At 50.6% G+C, this 19627-nt stretch overlaps 1 protein-coding gene and 1 long non-coding RNA gene across 3 annotated transcripts in view; both read left to right on the top strand.

The window, feature by feature from the left end:
* Positions 1 to 19627, top strand: part of ZMAT4 (zinc finger matrin-type 4) — a 352855-nt gene that overhangs the window by 11932 nt on the left and 321296 nt on the right. The gene's annotated exons all lie outside the window — the stretch shown is intronic.
* LOC309651605 lies at positions 4090 to 14726 on the top strand. Its single transcript, XR_014258249.1, has 3 exons — positions 4090 to 4694; positions 5411 to 5624; positions 12096 to 14726. It is a non-coding gene; the product is annotated as an uncharacterized lncRNA (long non-coding RNA).

Below are 19627 nucleotides of genomic sequence, written 5' to 3'. Positions count from 1 at the left end.
TTAATCTGCAGCTTACGAAGGCAAGAGCCTTTAGATGTCTAGTTCCAACTCCTCAACGGATAAATGAAATAAAAGTGGTCCACAGCATGCGTGGGCTCTGGACAAGACACTTCACCAGTTACCTTTACCCAACAAAACAGAATTTTGAATTTCACTTGGATTCTCATTTCTAAGAGAAGCTTCTACAACGTGGGGCTGAAATTCTACCTTCCTTCTGGCCAGACTTGATTCACTTTTGGGCAGACGCACCTCCTGGATGCTCGGAGGCCCAGGGCAGGGTGCACACTTCTGCAGAGGGGGGCTGTCTCAGGGCCCAGAGGCTGGCTCCCTGGGGGCCCAGGGACGGGAGTGGAGGGGTGCTGTCTAGCCAGCAGCCTGGGGATGAACACAGAGGCTGGCCCTCTGGAGAGCCAGGCAGAGGCTGGGGACTGCTTTGCCCTGTGGTGCTTTGAGCCATGTAGGCAGCAAGATGAATTGGTGAAATGAGCATCACCAAATGAATACATATTTTATCTGAAAAAAAAAAAAGGGATAAAACACTGAGGTTTGTGCTGGGCTAGCTAGGGGTGAGTGCCCGGCGGGCAGGGCACGACCCTTGCATACCCACAGCCCACGGGCGTGTCTTTGGGCTGATGAAGGCTTCTTGAGCACTGAGGCAGGCACCGGGGGTCAGGGTGGGGTTCTTCCAGGAACATGGTAGGTGTGATTCTTCCGAGGGAACCTCTGTGGAAGGACCGTCAGCCCCAGAGGCAGCCAAGTGGGATGTCTGTCCAAGGAACGGCCAGGAGAGAAGATGCAGAGAAGCCAAAGCGGGAGAGGACACGGTGAGCACCAGGGGCTGGGCTACCCTGGATGTGAGACAGCCTTGAGGGATGGCGAGAGCTTGGGAAGATGAGGAAGAGAGAGGAGGGGTGGGTAGCCGGGGGAAGACAGGAAACCCAGGGGCTGCGGAGCTCGTCCGCAGAAGGAGAGGGAGCCCCTGGGCCCTGAGACAGCCCCGCTCTGCGGAAGTGTGCAGCCTGCCCTGGGCCTCCGAGCACCCAGGAGGTGCGTCTGCCCAGAAGTGAATCAAGTCCGGCCAGAAGGAAGGTAGAATTTCAGCCCCACGTTGTAGAAGCTTGTCTTAGAAATGAGAATCCAAGTGAAATTCAAACTCCTGTTTTGTTGGGTAAAGGTGACTGGTGAAGTGCCTTGTCCAGAGCCCACGCATGCTGTGGACCAGTGCGTGGAACCTGGGTCACCAGTCCCAGCCCAGGGTGTTCTCGTCCAGCCCTGCGTCCACCATGTCCTTTTCATTCAGAAGGACGTTCAGCTGACTTGTCACTTCTGCCCTCAGTGTGGGTGCCGTGCGCTACAGACACAAGGCGGTGTAGTAAGCCTGACAGTGGGGGGGCCCGGACGCAGGCCGCACTGGGTGCCCTTACTTGGCGTGGTCAGAGGAGGCCTCCTGCAGAGAGGATCTCGGGGGGCGGGGGGACCTGAGAAATAAACCGGGTCCCCCCAGGTGGCTGGGGGAGACAGGGCAGCCACAGGTCAAGACCCAGAAGCATGAAGCGGCGGGGGGCCAGCGCGCCGTGGGTAACGCTTGGAGTGGCTCCATCTGAGCACACGAGGGATGTTTGGGGGCGTGGGAGGAGGAGACACCGGTGCCCCAGGTGGGGAGGGACCAGCGGGCCAAACTCAGGGGCGGAAGGGCTTTAGGCAGGAAAAGACAGTCACGTTTGCATTTAGGGAAAATGAGGTGGGAATGGAGAGCGGGGGTGAGGTTGGGGAGGGGCAAGCCTGGGATGCAGAGGCCGGTTCCCAAGTCATTTGCTGCTGTTCAGGGGAGAAAGGATGAGGGCCTGGAGGAAGAAGTCTAAGAAGATGCGGGACGGTCAAAGGGTGATTCTCTGGCTTCATGAGTTACACTAGATCAGGCAAAAATGAAGAGGAATTATTCATCCCTGGAGAAGGGGCTGACAGGTGAGACGGAAAGTTGCACTATTAGATGAAAGAGAGGGGTGCCCCCCACTGAAGACAGGATGAGAGCAAATGGGTTTAAACAACAGGAAAAGGGTATACGGTAGCATTAGCATTAATGCCTTAATGGAGGGGATTTTTTTTTTTTTTTTAAAGAAGAGATATGATAGATGTGTTTGTTGTTTTTTTAAAATTTATTTATCCATTTATTCATGGCTCTGTTGGGTCTTCGTTTCTGTGAGGGCTTTCCCCAGTTGCGGCAAGGGGGGCCACTCTTCATCGTGGTGCACGGGCTTCTCACTATCGTGGCCTCTCTTGTTGTGGAGCACAGGCTCCAGACGCGCAGGCTCAGTAGTTGTGGCTCATGGGCCTAGTTGCTCCGCGGCATGTGGGATCTTCCCAGACCAGGGCTTGAACCCATATCCCCTGCATTAGCAGGCAGATTCTCAACCACTGCGTCACCAGGGAAGCCCAATGGAGGGGATTTTTAAACACAGGGGCAGAATCATCAAAGGCGGCTGTGGACTAATTCTCTTCTCCATAGAGTATTAACAAATCAGCCTGTCCCCTGATAGAAAAGTGGGCAGAGGATGTAAAGAGATCATTCACATGCAAAGAAGGAGAAATGTCCAGAAAACTATGCAGAAGTGTCCGACCTCACTAATCACTAAAATACAAAATTAAAAACAAGATATTATTGCCCACCTAGCAGATGAGCAAAAAGGAAAATGGGTATCAGTGCTGTTAAGATTACTGGCAAATGGATGTTTTCAGACTTAGCTTGTGGGAAGATAATTTGCAAACGTAAGCGACATGTCTTAAAAACATACCCATTGAACTGGTTAGCAATTCCGCTTCCAGGAATTTATCCTAAGGAAATCATCAGAGCTGTGCAAAATAGTTCTAATCAAGGATATTCCTTTTAGCATTACTCATTATAACAAAACATTGTATGAGGGGGGGGGATTAATTAAATCTAATATGGCGCATGCATAAAAGGGAAATCAAGGAAGCTATTAAAATGACATTCAATAATATATAAGGATATGGGAAAATGCTAACCATATATATTAAGTAAAGAAAAGCCTAAAAACGAATAGGGTATAAATGCAATTTTGTAAAAACAAAAAGATGTGTACAGTCAAGAAAAAATAGAATGGATTACAAATATATTGAAGTGATAACAGTGGTCCTCTTCGGGTTTTAGGAGGCACCGTTTTTTATTTTGTTCAACTTTTCTCTATTTCCCAAATTTCCCACAGTAACTGTGCTATTTTACAGATTAGAAAAACACGCTAAGTCAGTTCCTCAAACCATGAATGTTCAAGCAGAGACTCCACATGTAGCAATGGATCCGGTACTCTGTTCTCACTAAAAAGCATCCCACGGGGTGGGGGGGGACCCCACATCCACTTGGTGAGGTCAGACCAATGTGCACAGGCCACTCAGCGTGTGCTTCCCCGCATCAGTCAGGGCCAAGTGTCGAGGGTGCGGCACCTCCGGGCAGGACACGGGGACCCTGGGCGGTGGCATCCTGCTCCTTTCTCCCCACCTCAACCCCAGGCCCCGTCTATAGGGGTCAGACCCATCCTAGCATTTCAGGTGGTGTGTTGACAGGCATCGTGGATACCTGCTGATTTCCCCAGTCGAGACGTCGAGGCTCAGACAGGCTGAGGCTCGTCCCGGGTCACAAAGCCAGCGAGTGGCAGAGCCGGGTCGCAGGGAACGGGGATGTCAGAGCCTGTCCAGGTGGCCAGTGGCGCAGGGCTTCGGGTGCCGTGGAGTCAGCTGGCAGATTTCCACCAGGAAGGTGTGGCGCTGTCCTCCCCGCCTTCCCAGAAGCCATGCCTTGTGCTTCACTCCCTTATTAATTAAGACTGAGTGCGTGCACTGCAGCTGTTACGCTTAGGGAAGGGACTTCAGGTGCTGAAGGCTCTCCAGAGGCCACCTCCTGCTTCTGTCTCCCGGGGTCTCATTTCGGTTGCTGCCTTTCTGAAACGCCTTCGCTTCCCGCTGTTGTTTCCTTTGTTGCATCCACTCCGGGCCGCCTGAGCATCCGATCCCGGTGGAAGTCACAGCTGGGCAGCTCTGTGATGTGTGCCCGGCCACGTGGAGGCTCTGGGGTGTCTTCCCTCAGTGGGGCAGGTGGCAGCTCTGATAGGCACATCCTTGGGGCTTCCTCGTGCTTAACTGGAAAAGCGGCTGGGCTGCCAGAAGGTCGGGCGGGGTGAGGAGGGGTGTGGGCCGCGTGGCCGATTTGCCGCCCTATTTATTTTAATAGTAACGCGCGCGTGTATGGTGTTCTGTGTTCACAAGCCTCGGAGGTGGGTGGGGAAGAAATTGATACACGGCAGGGCAAAGCCACTCTCCCCAGGTGGTACGGGCAGCAGGCAGAAGGGTCAGCATGGAAAGAGCCAGATATTCGTCCTGCAAATAAATACCGCCTGACCTCGGAACCAGCAGGGCTCCTTCTGGCCTGTGTGTCCTGGGCCGCAGAGGGGCGGGCAGGGTGTCCTGTGTCCCTGGCGGCCACTGGAGGGTTAGCAGCGGCACAGGGGAGATGACTTCCGGTCCGAGGTGTATTCACCCGAGACCGAACTCAAGGCCGGGCAGAGGTGCTGAGAAAGTGGGTGTCCGTGGGCGTGTGAGTGGTCACAGAGGGCTGGGGAGGTCCTGAATACCGAGCTCTGAAGTGTGAGGATGATTTGGACAGAAGGAGGGACATCCTTGGTGTGAGTGGTGGTCTTGAGCCCAGAGCCAGCGTGGGTGTCAGGGCTGCTGAGAAGCCCGGGGGTTCCAGGCTTTGCTCGGTTCTCAGAAAGCCCTTCTGTTTAATCAGCTGGGGACAGTGTGCTCTGTGAAGGGGGGGCGGGGGGAGGGAGAGAGGGAGGGGGGGAGGGGGGAGGGCGGGGGAAATGGGTTGGAGATTCTCATATGGATTTGCTCCCTTGCACCACCTCTCTCCCTCCTTCTCTCTGTCTCCCTCTCTCTGTCTGTCTCCCTCTCTCTCTCTCTCTCCCTCTCCCTCCCTCTCTTTCTCCCCCCCCCCCACCCGCCTCTCTCTCCCTCTCTGTCTCTCCCCCGCCCCCACCTCGGTTTTCTTCTGCTGATGTGAAATTGCTGTGTGGGTTTCCAGGAGGAGAGGGAGGCGGGTTAGGACAGCTCCGATTCTGCCCGGCCTCCCCGCCTGCCTGGACCTCAGGGTTTTCAGAATGTGGGAAGAGGAAGGAAAAGTTGTGAGACAAAAAGACAAAGAAAAAGAAATGGGAGCGGATGGGCAATAGGTGGGAACGAAAGAGGGATGTTTGGAAATGAGGGAGCAGCTTACAGCACACAGAAAGCCCTAAGCACAACCTCTTTTTACACAGTAGACCTTTAAGTGTGATAAGCACACAAATAAGAAGTAAACAGAGTCTGAGACCACCCTTTACAGTCGTCCCTTCCACAGGGGATGGGTTCCAGGACCCTCGTGGATACCAAACTTCACAGATGCTCAAGTCCCTGTAGTCTCCCCCCACCACCCCCGTATCCAGGGGTGAGGAACCCGTGGACGCGAAGGACTGACTGTATTGTCACATTTAGAAGCGTTTGCTCATCGCCTTCCTTTTACAGAGAGGAAAGTGAGACTTGGACTGGTTAAGACTCGCAAGGTAACACAGCTGGTGACTGGCGGATTCCACGCCTGGTGCATTGTCTGCCATGACCCCCCATCCGGCTCACCCCTTCTGGGTCAGGGTAGCCTGGGGGTCTGCAGGGGGGACGGAGGAGGTGGTGCTGCCCCATGTGTCTCCAGAGCGGCCTCCTGGCTTCTGGGAGGCTTGCAGAGAGGGATTTGGAAAGCAGCTGGCGGGAAGTCCCCTCGTCCGTGGGGACTGGCTTGTCTCAGTCCGGTCCCTGGGGCAGGTCAGTGAGGGATGCCGCTGGCTCAGGGCTGGGAGAGCTCTGCGCTGTGGTCCTCTCTGACTTCTCCACGACGGAAGCCATGTGCTTCTCTTCCCCATCCTTTTGCTTCCTCAAGACGGGAGGGGGCTTCTGAAATGTCTGTGTCCACTTGTTCATTGCTCAAAATGCTGAGGATTGACAAGCACAGTTCTCAACGCTGAGAAGACAGAGGGGACAAAACCGATGCAGTGCCTGTCCTCTCAGAGCTTCTGCTCTAGCGGAGGGACAGATGCAAACAAGTGAGAAAGTACGTAGGAAGGTCAGGCAGTGCAGTGGGAAAAAGGAAGCAGAACAAGGGAATGGGGGGTGTGGGGAGGGTGTGCCTGGGGGCCCTCGGTAGTAAAGTGACCCTGGAGCAGAGACCCAGTGCAGCAGAGGAGGGTCCATGTGGCTGTCTGGGGGGGAGCCGTCCACCCAGGAGGGGCCCTGAAGCTGGAGACATTTTGAGGTGTCAGGGGTAGCCCTGAGGCCAGGCTGCCCTTCTTCAAACCACTGGAAAGTGTTGAGCAGAGGACTGACATAATTTCGATGGAAACTGATCACTCTGGCCGCCATGTGTGCGGCAGCATTGAGAACACCTCCAGGAGGGCTGCCTGGAGGCAGTGACCCTGGCGAGAGAGGGGGTGCCTCGGATTAGGGTGGGAGCAATGGAGGGGTTAGTGGGCAAATTCTGCATATATTTTGAAGGTGGAACCAGCAGGATTTGCTGATGAGTTGAATGTGGGGTTTGAGAGAAAAAGAGGTTCTAGAATGACTTCCAAGGTTTTTAGCAGGAGATGGGAAGGCTTGTGGGGGGAGCAAACTGGGGGAAAACAGGAAGGAAGGTGTTTGTCTGGGGAGATGCCAAGCATCTAAATGCAATCCACCAGTCAGCAGGATGATGGGTCTGGGGGTGAGAGAAGAGTTCTCTATGCTGGAGAAAAATCTTGGGAGTTGTCAGTGTCCTGATAATACTGAAAGTGTGGGACCGGATGGGATCACCTGGAGAGTGAGTGTGGATAGAGAAGCTCTAAAGACTGGGTTCTGGAACTCCCGTATTTAGGGGTCTGGGATAGGAACTGGCCACGTTTTTCTTAAAGGCCCAGATCGTAAATATTTCAGACTTTGCTGCAATGACTCAATTCTGCCCTTGTAGCACAAAAGCAGCCAGAGATGACACATGAACGTGTGTGTCAGTGTTCAATAAAACTTTATTTATAACAGCAGGCAGCTGCCCGAGGGCCACGTTTGCTGACCCTGGATCTAGGCCATTAAGATGAACCAGCAGGGAGCAGTCCAGGAGAGAAGAGGGGAACCCGGAGGACATGTTTCCCAAGGGGAGCAATTTTCAGGGAGGGAGTGATCAGCGCGGTCAGATGCTGCTGGTGTAAGAGGAGGATGGAGAGTTGACGCTGGCCACGTGGAGGCCATGGGGGAGCTGATGGGAGCACGCTGGATGGGGCAGGTTGGAGGAGAGGCATGGCGGAGGACGGGGGTGGGGAGTGCGGCTTGCTCGGTCTGGTAGCGACTTTGTGGAGGAGTGTGGTTGTAAAGGGTGCAAAGAAGTGAATGGTTAAGTGTAGGGCTGTTTGGTCAAAGTCAGTATTTCTCCCTTAAAATGGGAAAAATATCAGGGTGTCTGTGTGCCGATGGAGATGGTCCAGTGGAGAGAGCACAGAGGTGATGCAGGGAAGGAGGCGAGCACTGCTGGGCGATGGCCTGTGGGGGAGGGGACAGGATGCAGGGATGCAGTGCGCAGGGCCAGGCGTGGCCTTCGCTGGCGGCTGAGGGAGGATGGGTAGCCGTGGTCAGAGGCACTGGCGGGGTGGGGTGGGGGAATCGTCGAGGGCACTCTCTCCTGTAGCTTCATTTGCTCTGTGACTAGGATCAAGAGCTGTGACCGAGGCAGGGAGGGACCTCAGCCCGTGGTCCATGGAGAGAGATGCCCCCGGAGCCCCGAGGGAGGGGACGGGAGACAGTGACAGAGAGAGTTTGAGTCTCTAAATCAAAGTTAAAAGGTTTCTGCCCATGCTCTCCCTGTAAAAGGGGCCTTGTAAATTCTCAAGAGTTATGACTGAATTAATAAGGCCAAGAGGAGGGTGTGGATTGAGAGTCCTCAAAACTTAGTCTCAGATTCCAACAGGCCTGGAGCTGTCTGCCCAGGTGGCTCTTGTATGACTGTATTCTTCAAAACTCGAGATGTAATTGACATATAAAATTATATGTTTCAGGCATATAACATAATAATTCAGTATTTCTATATATTGTGAAATGACCACCACAATAAGTCTAGATAACATCCATCACCACTCATAGTTACTTTTTTTTTTTTTGCTACAATTTCATTTTGAAGAAATGGAATGGCTTGCCCGGAGTTATGACAATCCTCAGAAATCAGACAGTTGGGTGAGGCGCCGAGAGCCCCTTGGCCAGAGATGGAGGAGAGCTGGGGGATGCTTACTGCACTTCCTCCTCTCTCCTCCTAAAGCTTTTTTTTTTGTTTTTTTTTTTTGAGACTTCTTGTTTTTTTTTTCCACATCTTCCTATAAGGCAGGAGGGAGGCAGGAATGAGAGGAAGATTCCTCTCTCTAGTTTTTTAAAGATGTTCTGGGGAAAGAAGGGGGGACCCAGGTCACATGATCTGGACACGGGGTGGGGCTCAGGGTGGGCTGAGCACGCGGTATCTCCTGTTAGGAAAGGAGGCCTTGGGAAGAGTGAAATGCAAATATAGACTGTGAAGACATAGAATATCTTTTTTGTTCTCCTTAGATGTCCATCGGGAAAGAGACAGGAAAGCAGCCCAGGCAAGGGGTGGGATTACCGGGTGACCTGGGGCTTTGGCAAAGAGAACAGTCCAAGGTCACAAATCACCAGAAAAGCCGGGCATCTGAACTTGACCCAGGCTGTGCTGAGGGGACTGAGGACGGTCACAGCAGTGGGGGTGGCAGTGTTTGCTTAGGGAGCTTCAGAAGAGGTGACTTGTGTGCTGTCATTGCAGCCAGGAAGGGGGGTGGCCTCGGACGGGACACGTGACTGGCCCTGGGTCTGTCGGATTTTCTGAGGGGCCGCTCTTCTTGGATGGCAAAGGGTCCAAAACGTCGTGCTCACCTAGGGGACAAAGTCCTTTGTGGGAGCGATAAAGGCAGTAAGGAGTTTGTGGTTCAGGGCTGATCCAGGAAGAGGGATCGCCCATCTTTTCTCCAAATCTTGTTCCTGGAGGTTCTGTTTGAGATAAAATAGAGGATCTGGAAGCACAGAGGTGTAGGGACCCCGAGTTTATCTAACGCAAGGCATCCCTGCAGACACAGCTCACATCGTCCCTGTGGCTCTGCTCCAAACCTCAGTTTCCCCAGCTCTGCATGACCTCCTGGTACCCACCTCGGAGGTGTGTTGTAGGGATTAAGTGAGTATTAGCTGTAGAGTGTCCAACACAGCACTGTAATGCAGCGAGGGCTCAATGATGCCTGGGAAGTTATACAAGGTGATGATGGTAGTAGGGAGGTAGTTTCTCTCTAAGGATGGCTCAGGGAGAGCCAGGGTAGTGGGCTGGGGTCAGGAGAAGCCAGGCGATGGATTCTGTGTGGTTCCACTACCGAGATCCCAGAGTGCTTAATAAAAAGTTTGGAATACCTGTTTTGGGGTTTCAGAGCTCAAGCCCTTTCTCCTAAATATTGCTGGTCAAGGTACCAGAGAAGAACACTGTAGCATTGCCAAATAGTGCAGTGCCTTCAAAAAATAATCCTGGGCAGGAAACTCTGAAAAGCTGCAAGAACCATAATATTGAGAGAGATTTAGCGGAACCAAAAATCCCTGCAATGCTTAGAACAGCAGGAGCATAGATTTCTCATACAAATCAAGTGATTTGTGTGAAAATCCTATCCATCTCCCTAACCTGAGCTGAATCAAGCAAATGATCGCTGTGAATTGCAGAGTGAGCTCTGAGGCAGGTGCAAGGCTGGTTTATGATCCTGCAGAACTTTTCTGCAGCGTGATTTCCTGGGTCAGCAGGTGACTTCGAAGGAACGAAGCTCCCCCATCCCGGCTGGCCTCCCTTCCAGCTGCTTTGGTGCAGGGCTCTTTTTTTCGGTGGAGGAATGTCCTCTGACTGCCTAGGGCAGAGCTTCCTGGCTTCCATCCTTTGAGGGGATTCAGCCCGTGGAGGGGGACTGGCACACGTTTCCCTGGGCCTCTGAGGAGTGGCCGTGGTGGGCAGGTGCTGGCCTGGCTGTGAACTTGAGCATAATGGGCGCTGTCTGGCCAGGATATACTCCTACCTCTGTGTGGAGAGACACATTGATATCTCGCCTTGCCTCCGCAAGGAAAGGAATGGATGGTCCAGTAGAATGGGCCCTTATGAGTGCTGTGCTTTCAAGCTGCTCTATGTTATGGGTCCTGTAGAGTTGATCCTTCTTTGACTGTGAAAGGATATCTCCCACTCGAGGTTAAGTTCCATTCCAGGGCATTCTGACTAACCTCACGAGGGCTCAGGTGAAGCCAGTTTAAACTCTTTTCTTTCTTTCTTTTTTTTTTTTAACATCTTTATTGGAGTATAATTGCTTTACAATGGTGTGTTAGTTTCTGCTGTATAACAAAGTGAATCAGCTATATGTATACATATATCCCCATATCTCCTCCCTCTTGCGTCTCCCTCCCACCCTCCCTATCCCACCCCTCTAGGTGGTCACAAAGCACCCAGCTGATCTCCCTGTGCTATGCGGCTGCTTCCCACTAGCTATCTATTTTACATTTGGTAGTGTATATATGTCCATGCTACTCTCTCACTTTGTCTCAGCTTACCCTTCCCCCTCCCCGTATAAACTCTTTTCAATGTAGAGGGGAGACCCTGTGTCATCCTTGACTTGTGGGGAGATGGGTGGCAGTTTGGGTTGGGCTGAGGCAGTGAGAGGTGTGGGTGATGCATGAATCTCGGTACAAGCGTGGAGTGTCAAATCACCCGAAATGCTGAGGGCTATTTTTCTACACAGACAAATAAATTTACTCCAGTTCTGAGAAGAAGAAATACAGTGGCTAAAAACACATGGGAAAATGTTTAACTCCAAGAATAACCAGCACGGTAGAATCATTAGATGGATGGGCTTTGGGCTTTGATCCTGGCTCTGAGAGATGGTTGTTTGACCTTGTGAAAGTCACTTAATTGGGCCTCAGTTTCTCCCTCTGTAGAGTGAGGATAAGGGGGCCAACCTTCCCGGGATGCCATGTGCGGCTAAGGTGAGGCATTCAAGTCAAGCCCCGACCACCGATAAAAATCCCAGTAATAACAATAATAAAAATGCTAATTAAAATGTAAATGAGATGCCCTTTTTCTAGCTCTAAAATTACTGAAGGTTAAAAATGACATTGCTCGGTGTCAACAGAGATATGGTAGATTGCTATAATGTCCTGTTACTAGAACTACAATTGGTGCAAACTTTCTGGAAAGCATGATTTGGGGGGATTTTCATACTTTTGATTTACTTCTGGGATTCTATCTAAAGGAAATAATCAGAAATGTGGGGAGATAGGTGTGCACAAAATTGTTCAATGTGGTGCTATTTATCTTTCTGAAAAACTGGACTCAACTTGTCGCAGTAGCAGGGAGCTAGTTAAGTAAATTACGGTACATCCATACAGTGCAGTAGTAGGTATCCATATAAAACTATTTGAAGAATGTTAATGATATGAGACAACGCTCATGAAATTGTATGCTATTTATTTATTTATTGAAATACATTTAATTATTTGTTTTTATTTTTGGCTGCATTGGGTCTTCGTTGCTGTGTGCAGGCTTTCTCTAGTTGCGTTGAGTGCAGGCTACTCTTCGTTGCGGTGCGCGGGCTTCTCATTGCGGTGGCTTCTCTTGTGGAGCATGGGCTCGGGTGCATGGGCTCAGTAGTTGTGGCTCGCGGGCTCTAGAGCGCAGGCTCAGTAGTTGTGGCGCACGGGCTTAGTTGCTCCACAGCATGTGGGATCTTCCCGGGCCAGGGATCGAACCCGTGACCCCTGCGTTGGCAGGCGGATTCTCAACCACTGCGCCACCAGGGAAGCCCATGAAGCTGTATGTTAAATACTTCTAAACTGGCTAATGTAGCGTGTGTGTGTATGTATGTGTATGTATAACATAAATAAAATATACTAAAGTGGTAATAGAGATTCTTTGTGGATGATGAGGTTACGGATGATTTTTGTTTTCCTTTTTGTACTTTTTCCTACAGCTTTCAGATATCTTACAATGAGCCTTTATTAATTTTTATAGTATAAAAAAACAATAAAAGTTACAGAAATAACATGAGATCCAGTGACCTGAGCGGAGCAGGTTCTTGCCCTGTTTTGGAAGTTCTTCTCTGTGATCAGGGCTGGCGTGGATTCCCTGGAAGCTTGTCGGGAGGCTTTATATGGATCCAACTCTTACCCTTCCTCGACCAACATGGAAGAAACAAGTGTTTTGGGGATTGGAAGAAACATTTTGGAACAAAGAGGCAGCAGTGGCGATGTGACGGAGACAGCGCCAAGCGCAGTGGGTAGCCTGCCCGGGTTTGCTCTCTGCCCTGAAATCCATTAGCTTCTCGGAAGCCACAGACACGGTAACAGCCTGTGTGTTTAGTCACTGCCAAAGGCACAGCCAGACTGGAACAGGCTGCCCTCTCGCCTGGCCGTTGTCACCAGGAAGCCAGGAAGAGGTGTCTTCAAACAAAGAAGCAGCCCTGCCTCCACGCTGCTGCCGGGATGCGGGGCTGGACGCGCCAGGGGTGATGCAGCAAACATTTGGCAGAGGTAGTGGGACCCGGGCCGGGGGCGACTCCCAGGACACAGCTGTTCCCAGGCCGGGCCACCTTACAGGGTGTCTCACCCGTCCCACCGTGCGTGTTGGGGAATGGGGCACACGAATGGAATATTTGCAACTTCTGTAACTCATGAAGTATGGCGATGGAGCTGGCTGTTTAATAGAAATAATGTTTTTATTCAACAAATGCCTTTTGAATGTAACGTGCTTGGTCTTGACCTAGGTGCTGGGCGTTCCCTGGTGAATAAAGCTTTTGTAGAGCTTGCTCTTTTTTTTGTATGTTGGACAACTTAGTTCTGATATATATGTTTTTAAAATCTGGATTGTGTGTGTGTGTGTGTGTGTGTGTGTGTGTGTATTGGTTTTGCTTAAAGTAGGACACTTGCTTTAGATCTGTGAAATATTGTAGAAATAGTGATTTATTTCCTTTTAGTGTAGATGTCCCAAGTGTTATATAAGTTTAAATATTTTTCTTTAATTCATCCTTAAGACAGCTCTGTGAGGTGGGGGCAGGGAGAGGATGCCGTTTGCCTTCAAGTGAGGAGCAGAGGATGGTTTGGGCTTGAACTGTGGCCCCTCTGAGAACCTTCCAGGGCAGCCGCTGACTTCAGTTCAAGGGGGCTGCCTCCCGTGATTGACGGTCAATGGCCACTGGCCACTTGGAGGCCCTTTGCTGAGGAGGTGCTGGGTTTTCTGCTCTCTGGAAACCATTCATTCATTCCCTTCAGAACTTTTTGAATTGTGACACATGTGATGGCTATTGTGTTTTTCTTTCATTCCACTTGGTGCCAGAATCTGGTTCCCTAAGATCCTCGGAGGCACAAGATTATGCTTAGCAAATGTAAATTATAACTTGTAAAGATGCAGCCTTCCGCTGTGTAATATGTTGTGACTTGGGTCCTTCCTCTCTGCCTTGGAATGTGCCCAGATGTTTTGCTTCTTTTAAAGATCTGACATGGCCATGGCCGGCTCTATAAATAGTACCAAACATTAGCTATAATGCTGGTATGAGGCTGATTTTTTTTTCCCTGCCACCCACTGAAAGTCTTGGGAGAAAATTCTCTCTCTTTCTCGCTCTCTCTCCACACACACACACACACACACACACACACACACAGTGTCTACGGTTATATTTAGACATAAGTAGAAATCTTGAATGTGTTCAAACACGTATGTGTTTTTGCTTCTTTTGTTTTTTAGGAATTAGGTAAAAAGGAGTTAAAGAGCTTTCAACAATAACGGGAAGCAAAATGACTTTCCAAGTACCTACTCTGTACAAGCACAGTGGTAAATTAAATCAGTCCCTGGCATCAGAATGCGCAGTCCTGCGAGAGGGCAGCTTTATGAGTAGCTAATTGTACCAGGCTTCCTGGGCATAAAACGTGAAAAGATACCTCTTATAAACTCCTGGGGACTTTCCTCAGCTGCAGAGCGACTTTCTCACAGTTGCATTAGTTTGCTAGCACTGTGGTAACAAAGTATCACAGACTGAGTGGCTTAAACCACAGACATTCACTGTCTCATGGTTCTGGAGGCTGGAAGTCCAAGATCAGGTGGCGGCAGGGTTGCTTCCTCCTGAGGCTGTGAAGGAAGATCTGTTCTGGGCCTCTCTCCTTGGCTTGTAGATGACCATCATTCTCCCTGTGCCTCTTCATATTGTCTGTGTGTCTGTCACTGTGTCCAAATGTCCCTTTTCATAAGGACACCAGTCTTATTTGATTGGAAACCACCTTAATGACCTCATTTTAACTTGATTACCTCTGTTAAGACCCTCTTTCCATATTCTGAGGGGCTGGGGGGTTAGGACCTCATATGAGTTTGTTAGGGGGCTGGGGGTGGCACCATTCAACCCTAACAGAAGTCTTTCAGGTAAATAGTTCTACCTTGGGCAATAACTTGCCTTAAGCCACCCCAGACTGCCAGATTGAGAATATTTCTCTCCCTATCCCCTCACTAAGCAGTGAGTTTCCGCAATTCCCGTTACTTTCAAATTTGATTCCGTGAACCCCATACTCCTTCCCGGAGCCAAACCCAGTTCCTCTTCTGTGAAGCCAGCGGAGAATGGCCAGGGACCACCCTTGATCTAGGGCAGAGGTTGAAAGGAAACAGCTGAGGAGCCTGTGTCTGAAAAGTATTCAACAGAACCCAACATGTTGGTGCGCTTGCAGCCCATCGGCTAAAAAGAAATGAATGAGCCTGTGTCTGAAAAGAATTGGATGTCTGCTTATTGGTGCTTGCAGCCTCCCAGGGGCAATGAAACTACCCGTTATCACCTACAGGATTTCCAAGTTCAGAAGCACAGTGGGGAAAGAGGGCAATGTGTGTGGTACGTGGTGTCTTCCGGGCGTGGAGGAGGATGTGAGAAGTGGCAGAGTCAGGGCTTCAGCCACGGAACACAGGCAGGCTGTGACAAGTTCAAGTGCTCCTTGGTCCCGCCCCTCCGTGCATCCCACTCTTACACCCATGGCCAGAGCTGTCACACTGGAGGGGGTGGTGCTGAGCAGAGGCGAAACATTCTTTTTTTTTTTTTGCCACACAGCATGCGGGATCTTAGTTCCCGGACCAGGGATCAAACCCGTGCTCCCTGCAGTGGAAGCGTGGAGTCTTTTTTTTTTTTTTTTTTTTTGCGTGGAGTCTTAAAGCACTGGACCGCCAGGGAAGTCCTCCAGAGGTAAGACAGATGCAGGGAGAGTATACATGTCTGGATGAGCCCTTTCATGTAGACTCTGGGCAGGGAGCCAGGGGTCAGTTACATTTGTTCAGGAGGAACCTGGGGTTCCTCTGGGGAGGGTTAGGAACCTGAAGCTGAGGAACAGAGCCTGGTGTGACAGAGAAGTAAGACTGCAGCTTCACCCCCGGCTGTCCTGATCCCTCCCTTAGATGCTGCGGGGTTGTACTGGCCAGTCCCACGGACCGGGCGTCGGCACATTCAGCGCGTACAGGATGAACGGGTCCAAGTTCTTTATCGTGGTGCTTCCATCTGCCCTGCTGTTGACATTCTGAGCAGCAGAGATGGAAAATCCGGGAGGAAAATGGCAAGAGGGGAGGCAGTTTTCTCCTACTGAGTTATGAATACAGATACCACCACCCTCCCTGCTTTTGCTCCCTGAGATAAGCCGGGTCTGAAGCCACGTCTGCTGCAGCCCAGTTCACTCAGGCTGCGAGTTAAAATTAGGAAAGGCCTTGGGCCACTGATCAGACGAAAGCGCACTACGGAAAGGTTCCAGAGTCAAGAAGCATTCATGTGCAAAAGTGGAACCCTTCATAAATTGTGTTTAAATTAGGTATGCTTAGCTGCCTTGGGAAGGGCACAGGGGAACAATGCCAAATGTTAAAGCGGACTTTTACAATTTTCACCTGGTGGCAAGGGTGAGGGGAAAGCATAGGAAAGATACACCGTGTTAGCTTGGGGGGGGGTTCTTCTCTATGGGGGTCAGCCCGGGCTGCATTCCCTCAACTGTAAGATTTGAGTGGCTGGGTCCCTCCAGCCACAAAGTAAGAAATTGTTAAGGAGGATGCTGAGCTTCACTCTGCCTGAGGTCTCCTCTGTGTACATTGTGCCCGTCCCTTCACAAACAAACCAGCAAACAAACCTGTACCTTCCACTGCCCTCATATTCAGGTGAGCCCAGAATGTAGCTCTCAGGCTCTCAGAGGTTTTTTTTCTTCCAGAGAGCGCCTAGGGGTGATGATCTTAGCAGTGGATGTGAGGGGCACACTCACTACAGATCCTGCACTGGGTCAGACCGATTCTGCGTCTGGAAGGGCACCTGAACACAGACACGTCATGCCACACCTCCTACGTGCTCAGAACTGTGCCGAGGCCACAAAAGAGGCCCAGGAGTTGCCTAGGATGTAGACTCGGAGACAGAACACACATCAAATGACCAGAGGACAAGGAAGGTGCAGTGGGGTACAGGAGGATGCAGTGAACGTGCAGAGGAGGGGATGACTGCTGTGGCGATCAGAGCAGGAGGCAAGTGCAAGGGCGAGGAAGGTTGAACCAGGACCAGTTAGTCTAGGGGGTAAAAGAGGGGGGAAGGACGAGGCTCCTGGCCACTGGTCTGTAAAGGTCGGTTACGCTTTGCCAACAGTCCATAAAGCAGAAGTGGCCGAAGGGAAACCATCCCTCCAGCTCATCACAGAATCCTTAGCAACTCCGTCATCAGAGTCCTTTCCCTGGACCTCAAAGCCGTGGCTCCAGTGGACCCAACTGAGCTCTCAGCACCTCCTCGCCCCCTGCTTGCCCTGGGCCCGATGGAACCGCCTCTCATCTCAACAGGCCCTCTGCTGGCCTAGGACACACTGTTCTCCTCCACCTAATGCCCTTCCCGCAGCCCTGCGGGTTCAAATCCTCCCCATCCTTCAAGGTTCAGTTCAAATGTCATGTCCTCTGTGGAACTTTCCCTGATTCTCTCCTGTTCCTGGCTCTAAGGGATGCTCCGAGTCACGTATATATACTTCTCTTTAACTGTGCTTACTACTTAGTAGTAAAATATTGATTGAGTAGTGTACCAGGCACTATTCCCTGTACCTTGGATAAATCAATGAATCAATCAAAGACTTCTGCTGTCATTGAGTTTATGTTCTAGCTAGGGAAAACAGATAATGAAGAATAGAAAGAACATGTAAATAAATCGTATGAAGTATCAGGTGATAACTGTTATGGAGAAAAAGAAAAAGAAGAGTGGGAGAAGGGCGTTGGGAAAGCGGATATGGGAGGAGTGCGTTAGGTTATGATTTTAAAGAGGGTGGTCTTTCGATAGGCCTCCTGTGGAGGCTTACCTCTGTGTGAAGGCTTGTGCAAAGGCCCTGAGGTAGAAGTGTGCTCCAAGAACAAGGAGGCTGGAGTGGTTGTAATAGAGAGAGGAGTGGAGAGAGTAGGCAATAAAGTCAGAGAAGTAATGGGGGGACATCACATGGGGTCTTGTTGGCCATCTTAAGGACTGAGGGAGACAAGGAGGATTTTGAGCCAAAAAGTGATGTGATAAGATTTATTTTCCGTAGGAATTGATCTGGATGCTATATTTAGAACAGAGGGAAGGTGAAGCAGGTGGAAAGCGGAGACAAACCTAGAGGCTACGGCAGTGGTCCAGGTGGCTTGGGCCAGGGTGGAGGCGATGAGAAAGTGGTCAGACTCTGTATGTATTTTGAATTTGATTATTAGTGAAAAGATTGTGATATATCGGAAAGGGCAAGGAATCAATAATGACTGGGAGGATTTGGGCCTGAGCAATTGGAAGGCTGCAGGGTCCAACACCAGCCATGGGAAAGGCTGTGAGAAGGGGCCTCGAGCAAGTGAGGGGCTTTGAGTTGGTCCTCTTTGGACCGGAAACTACTTAGGAGTAGGAGGCCATAGCGTCATTCATCTTGGCTGTCTCCTTTGGGACTCAGGAATTATCTATCACTGATGGATGTATCCTGTTTCAAGAGCTGTTCTGATTGCAAAGAATTCTTGCATTGGGAAGACATCGGTTAACTTCCGGTGATTGTTCAGGTCAAATGTCTCCATCAGCTGTGTCTCCAGCTGGGCATTCTGCTTCTTTGACACCATCCAGAGGTTCAGTGACAGGTCTCCTCCAGTGGAGCAGGGTTGTTTGATGAGGGTCTGATTTAGGGTGGGTTAATCTTATGAGCTGCCAGGACATTTGATAGGAGTACAGAATATTTTCTTGGAACTAATCTTTTCTCTCCCAGTCATTATCACACCTAATGAAGATGATTAATTGGTGTTCATTGGTATGCTATCGGAGTGTGAATACTACTAAAAATTAAATGTTCCTTTGGATTCTGGAAACTAGAGTGTGGATGGGGAGGCGGGGAGGACTTTCTGTATGACCCCAGGCTTTGGAGTTTCTGGTCAGGATCCTGCTTTGTTGGTAGAAAGATCTGGTTGAAAGAGTACCCAGGCTGACACAGAGGGTGCTTAGTTAAAACATTCCCAGCAGGGTTGTCCTGGTGTTGGGAATGGGTTGACACGGAACCTGCTTATGTCTGTGTCATCGCGAGAGGGAACTCTTTACTCCACAGGTGCTTAGAGGACATCTACTCAGTGCCAGTCACCAGGCCAGGAAAAAAGATCCCTGACACACAGCGCCTGTCTTTAATACCCGGTCAACTAGAAGAGGCAGACATGAATGCAGCCAGAGGTCGAGGTGGGCCTTGGAAGAGATAGAGGTCCGTTGCCCAGCTGGACCTGGAGGAGTTTTCTAGAGATGCGAGTGTTGAGTTGTGTGGATAAGGATGTGAAGTGGTTGTCCTCCCAGATAAAGTGGGAAGGCCATTCTGGGCACGTAGGAGCAGCGTGATGGGAGGTGACCCTGAAGAGAGTCATGGACCGACCATGAAGAGCCTTACAAGGAGTTGGACTTTATCCCATAAGGAAGAGATAGATATTAAAGGTTTTTAAGTGGAAGAAGGATATAAATCAATGACCAGGTCCTGGACCCTAGAGTGGCATGAAAGAGGGGTTGGAAGGATGGGATTATGGAGTCAGGGAGACTAAAGGCTTTCACAACAGTCCAGGCAAGAAGCGATGGTGGCCTGGATTAGGATAATAATGATGGAGGCCCGTGCAGAGCGATCAGTACCTTTCTGCACCTCGATTACTTATGATTTTAGAAACTACTCTGTAATGATAGTGATGCCATTTACTAAGACACTTGCATCACTTAATCCTTCCATCCACCCTATGAGGTGGGCACTGTTATAGACTCATCCTATTTGTGAGGGAAACCGAGGCCCGGATTGGAATAAGTTGCCCAGCATCTCACACGGCCAGGGATCTGAGCATCCAGCCCTTACTCATGGCACGGTGACTGCCTCCAGGGTAGCGAAGATCACCCCATTCCATGGATTGAGAGACTGAAGAAGAGAGCGGGGTCTTTGGGGGGCTGAGGGGAGGGAAGAGGCCAGGTTGGCTTCTAGCTTTGAGGACCCTCGGTTCTAGGGAACTTTGGAAACA

Source organism: Balaenoptera physalus (genome assembly GCF_965194825.1).
Source record: "Balaenoptera physalus genome assembly, chromosome: 21".
NCBI classification, from domain to species: Eukaryota; Metazoa; Chordata; class Mammalia; order Artiodactyla; family Balaenopteridae; genus Balaenoptera; species Balaenoptera physalus.
The sequence above is the reverse complement of the archived record's forward strand: the minus strand, read 5'-3'. Positions and strand labels throughout refer to the sequence as shown.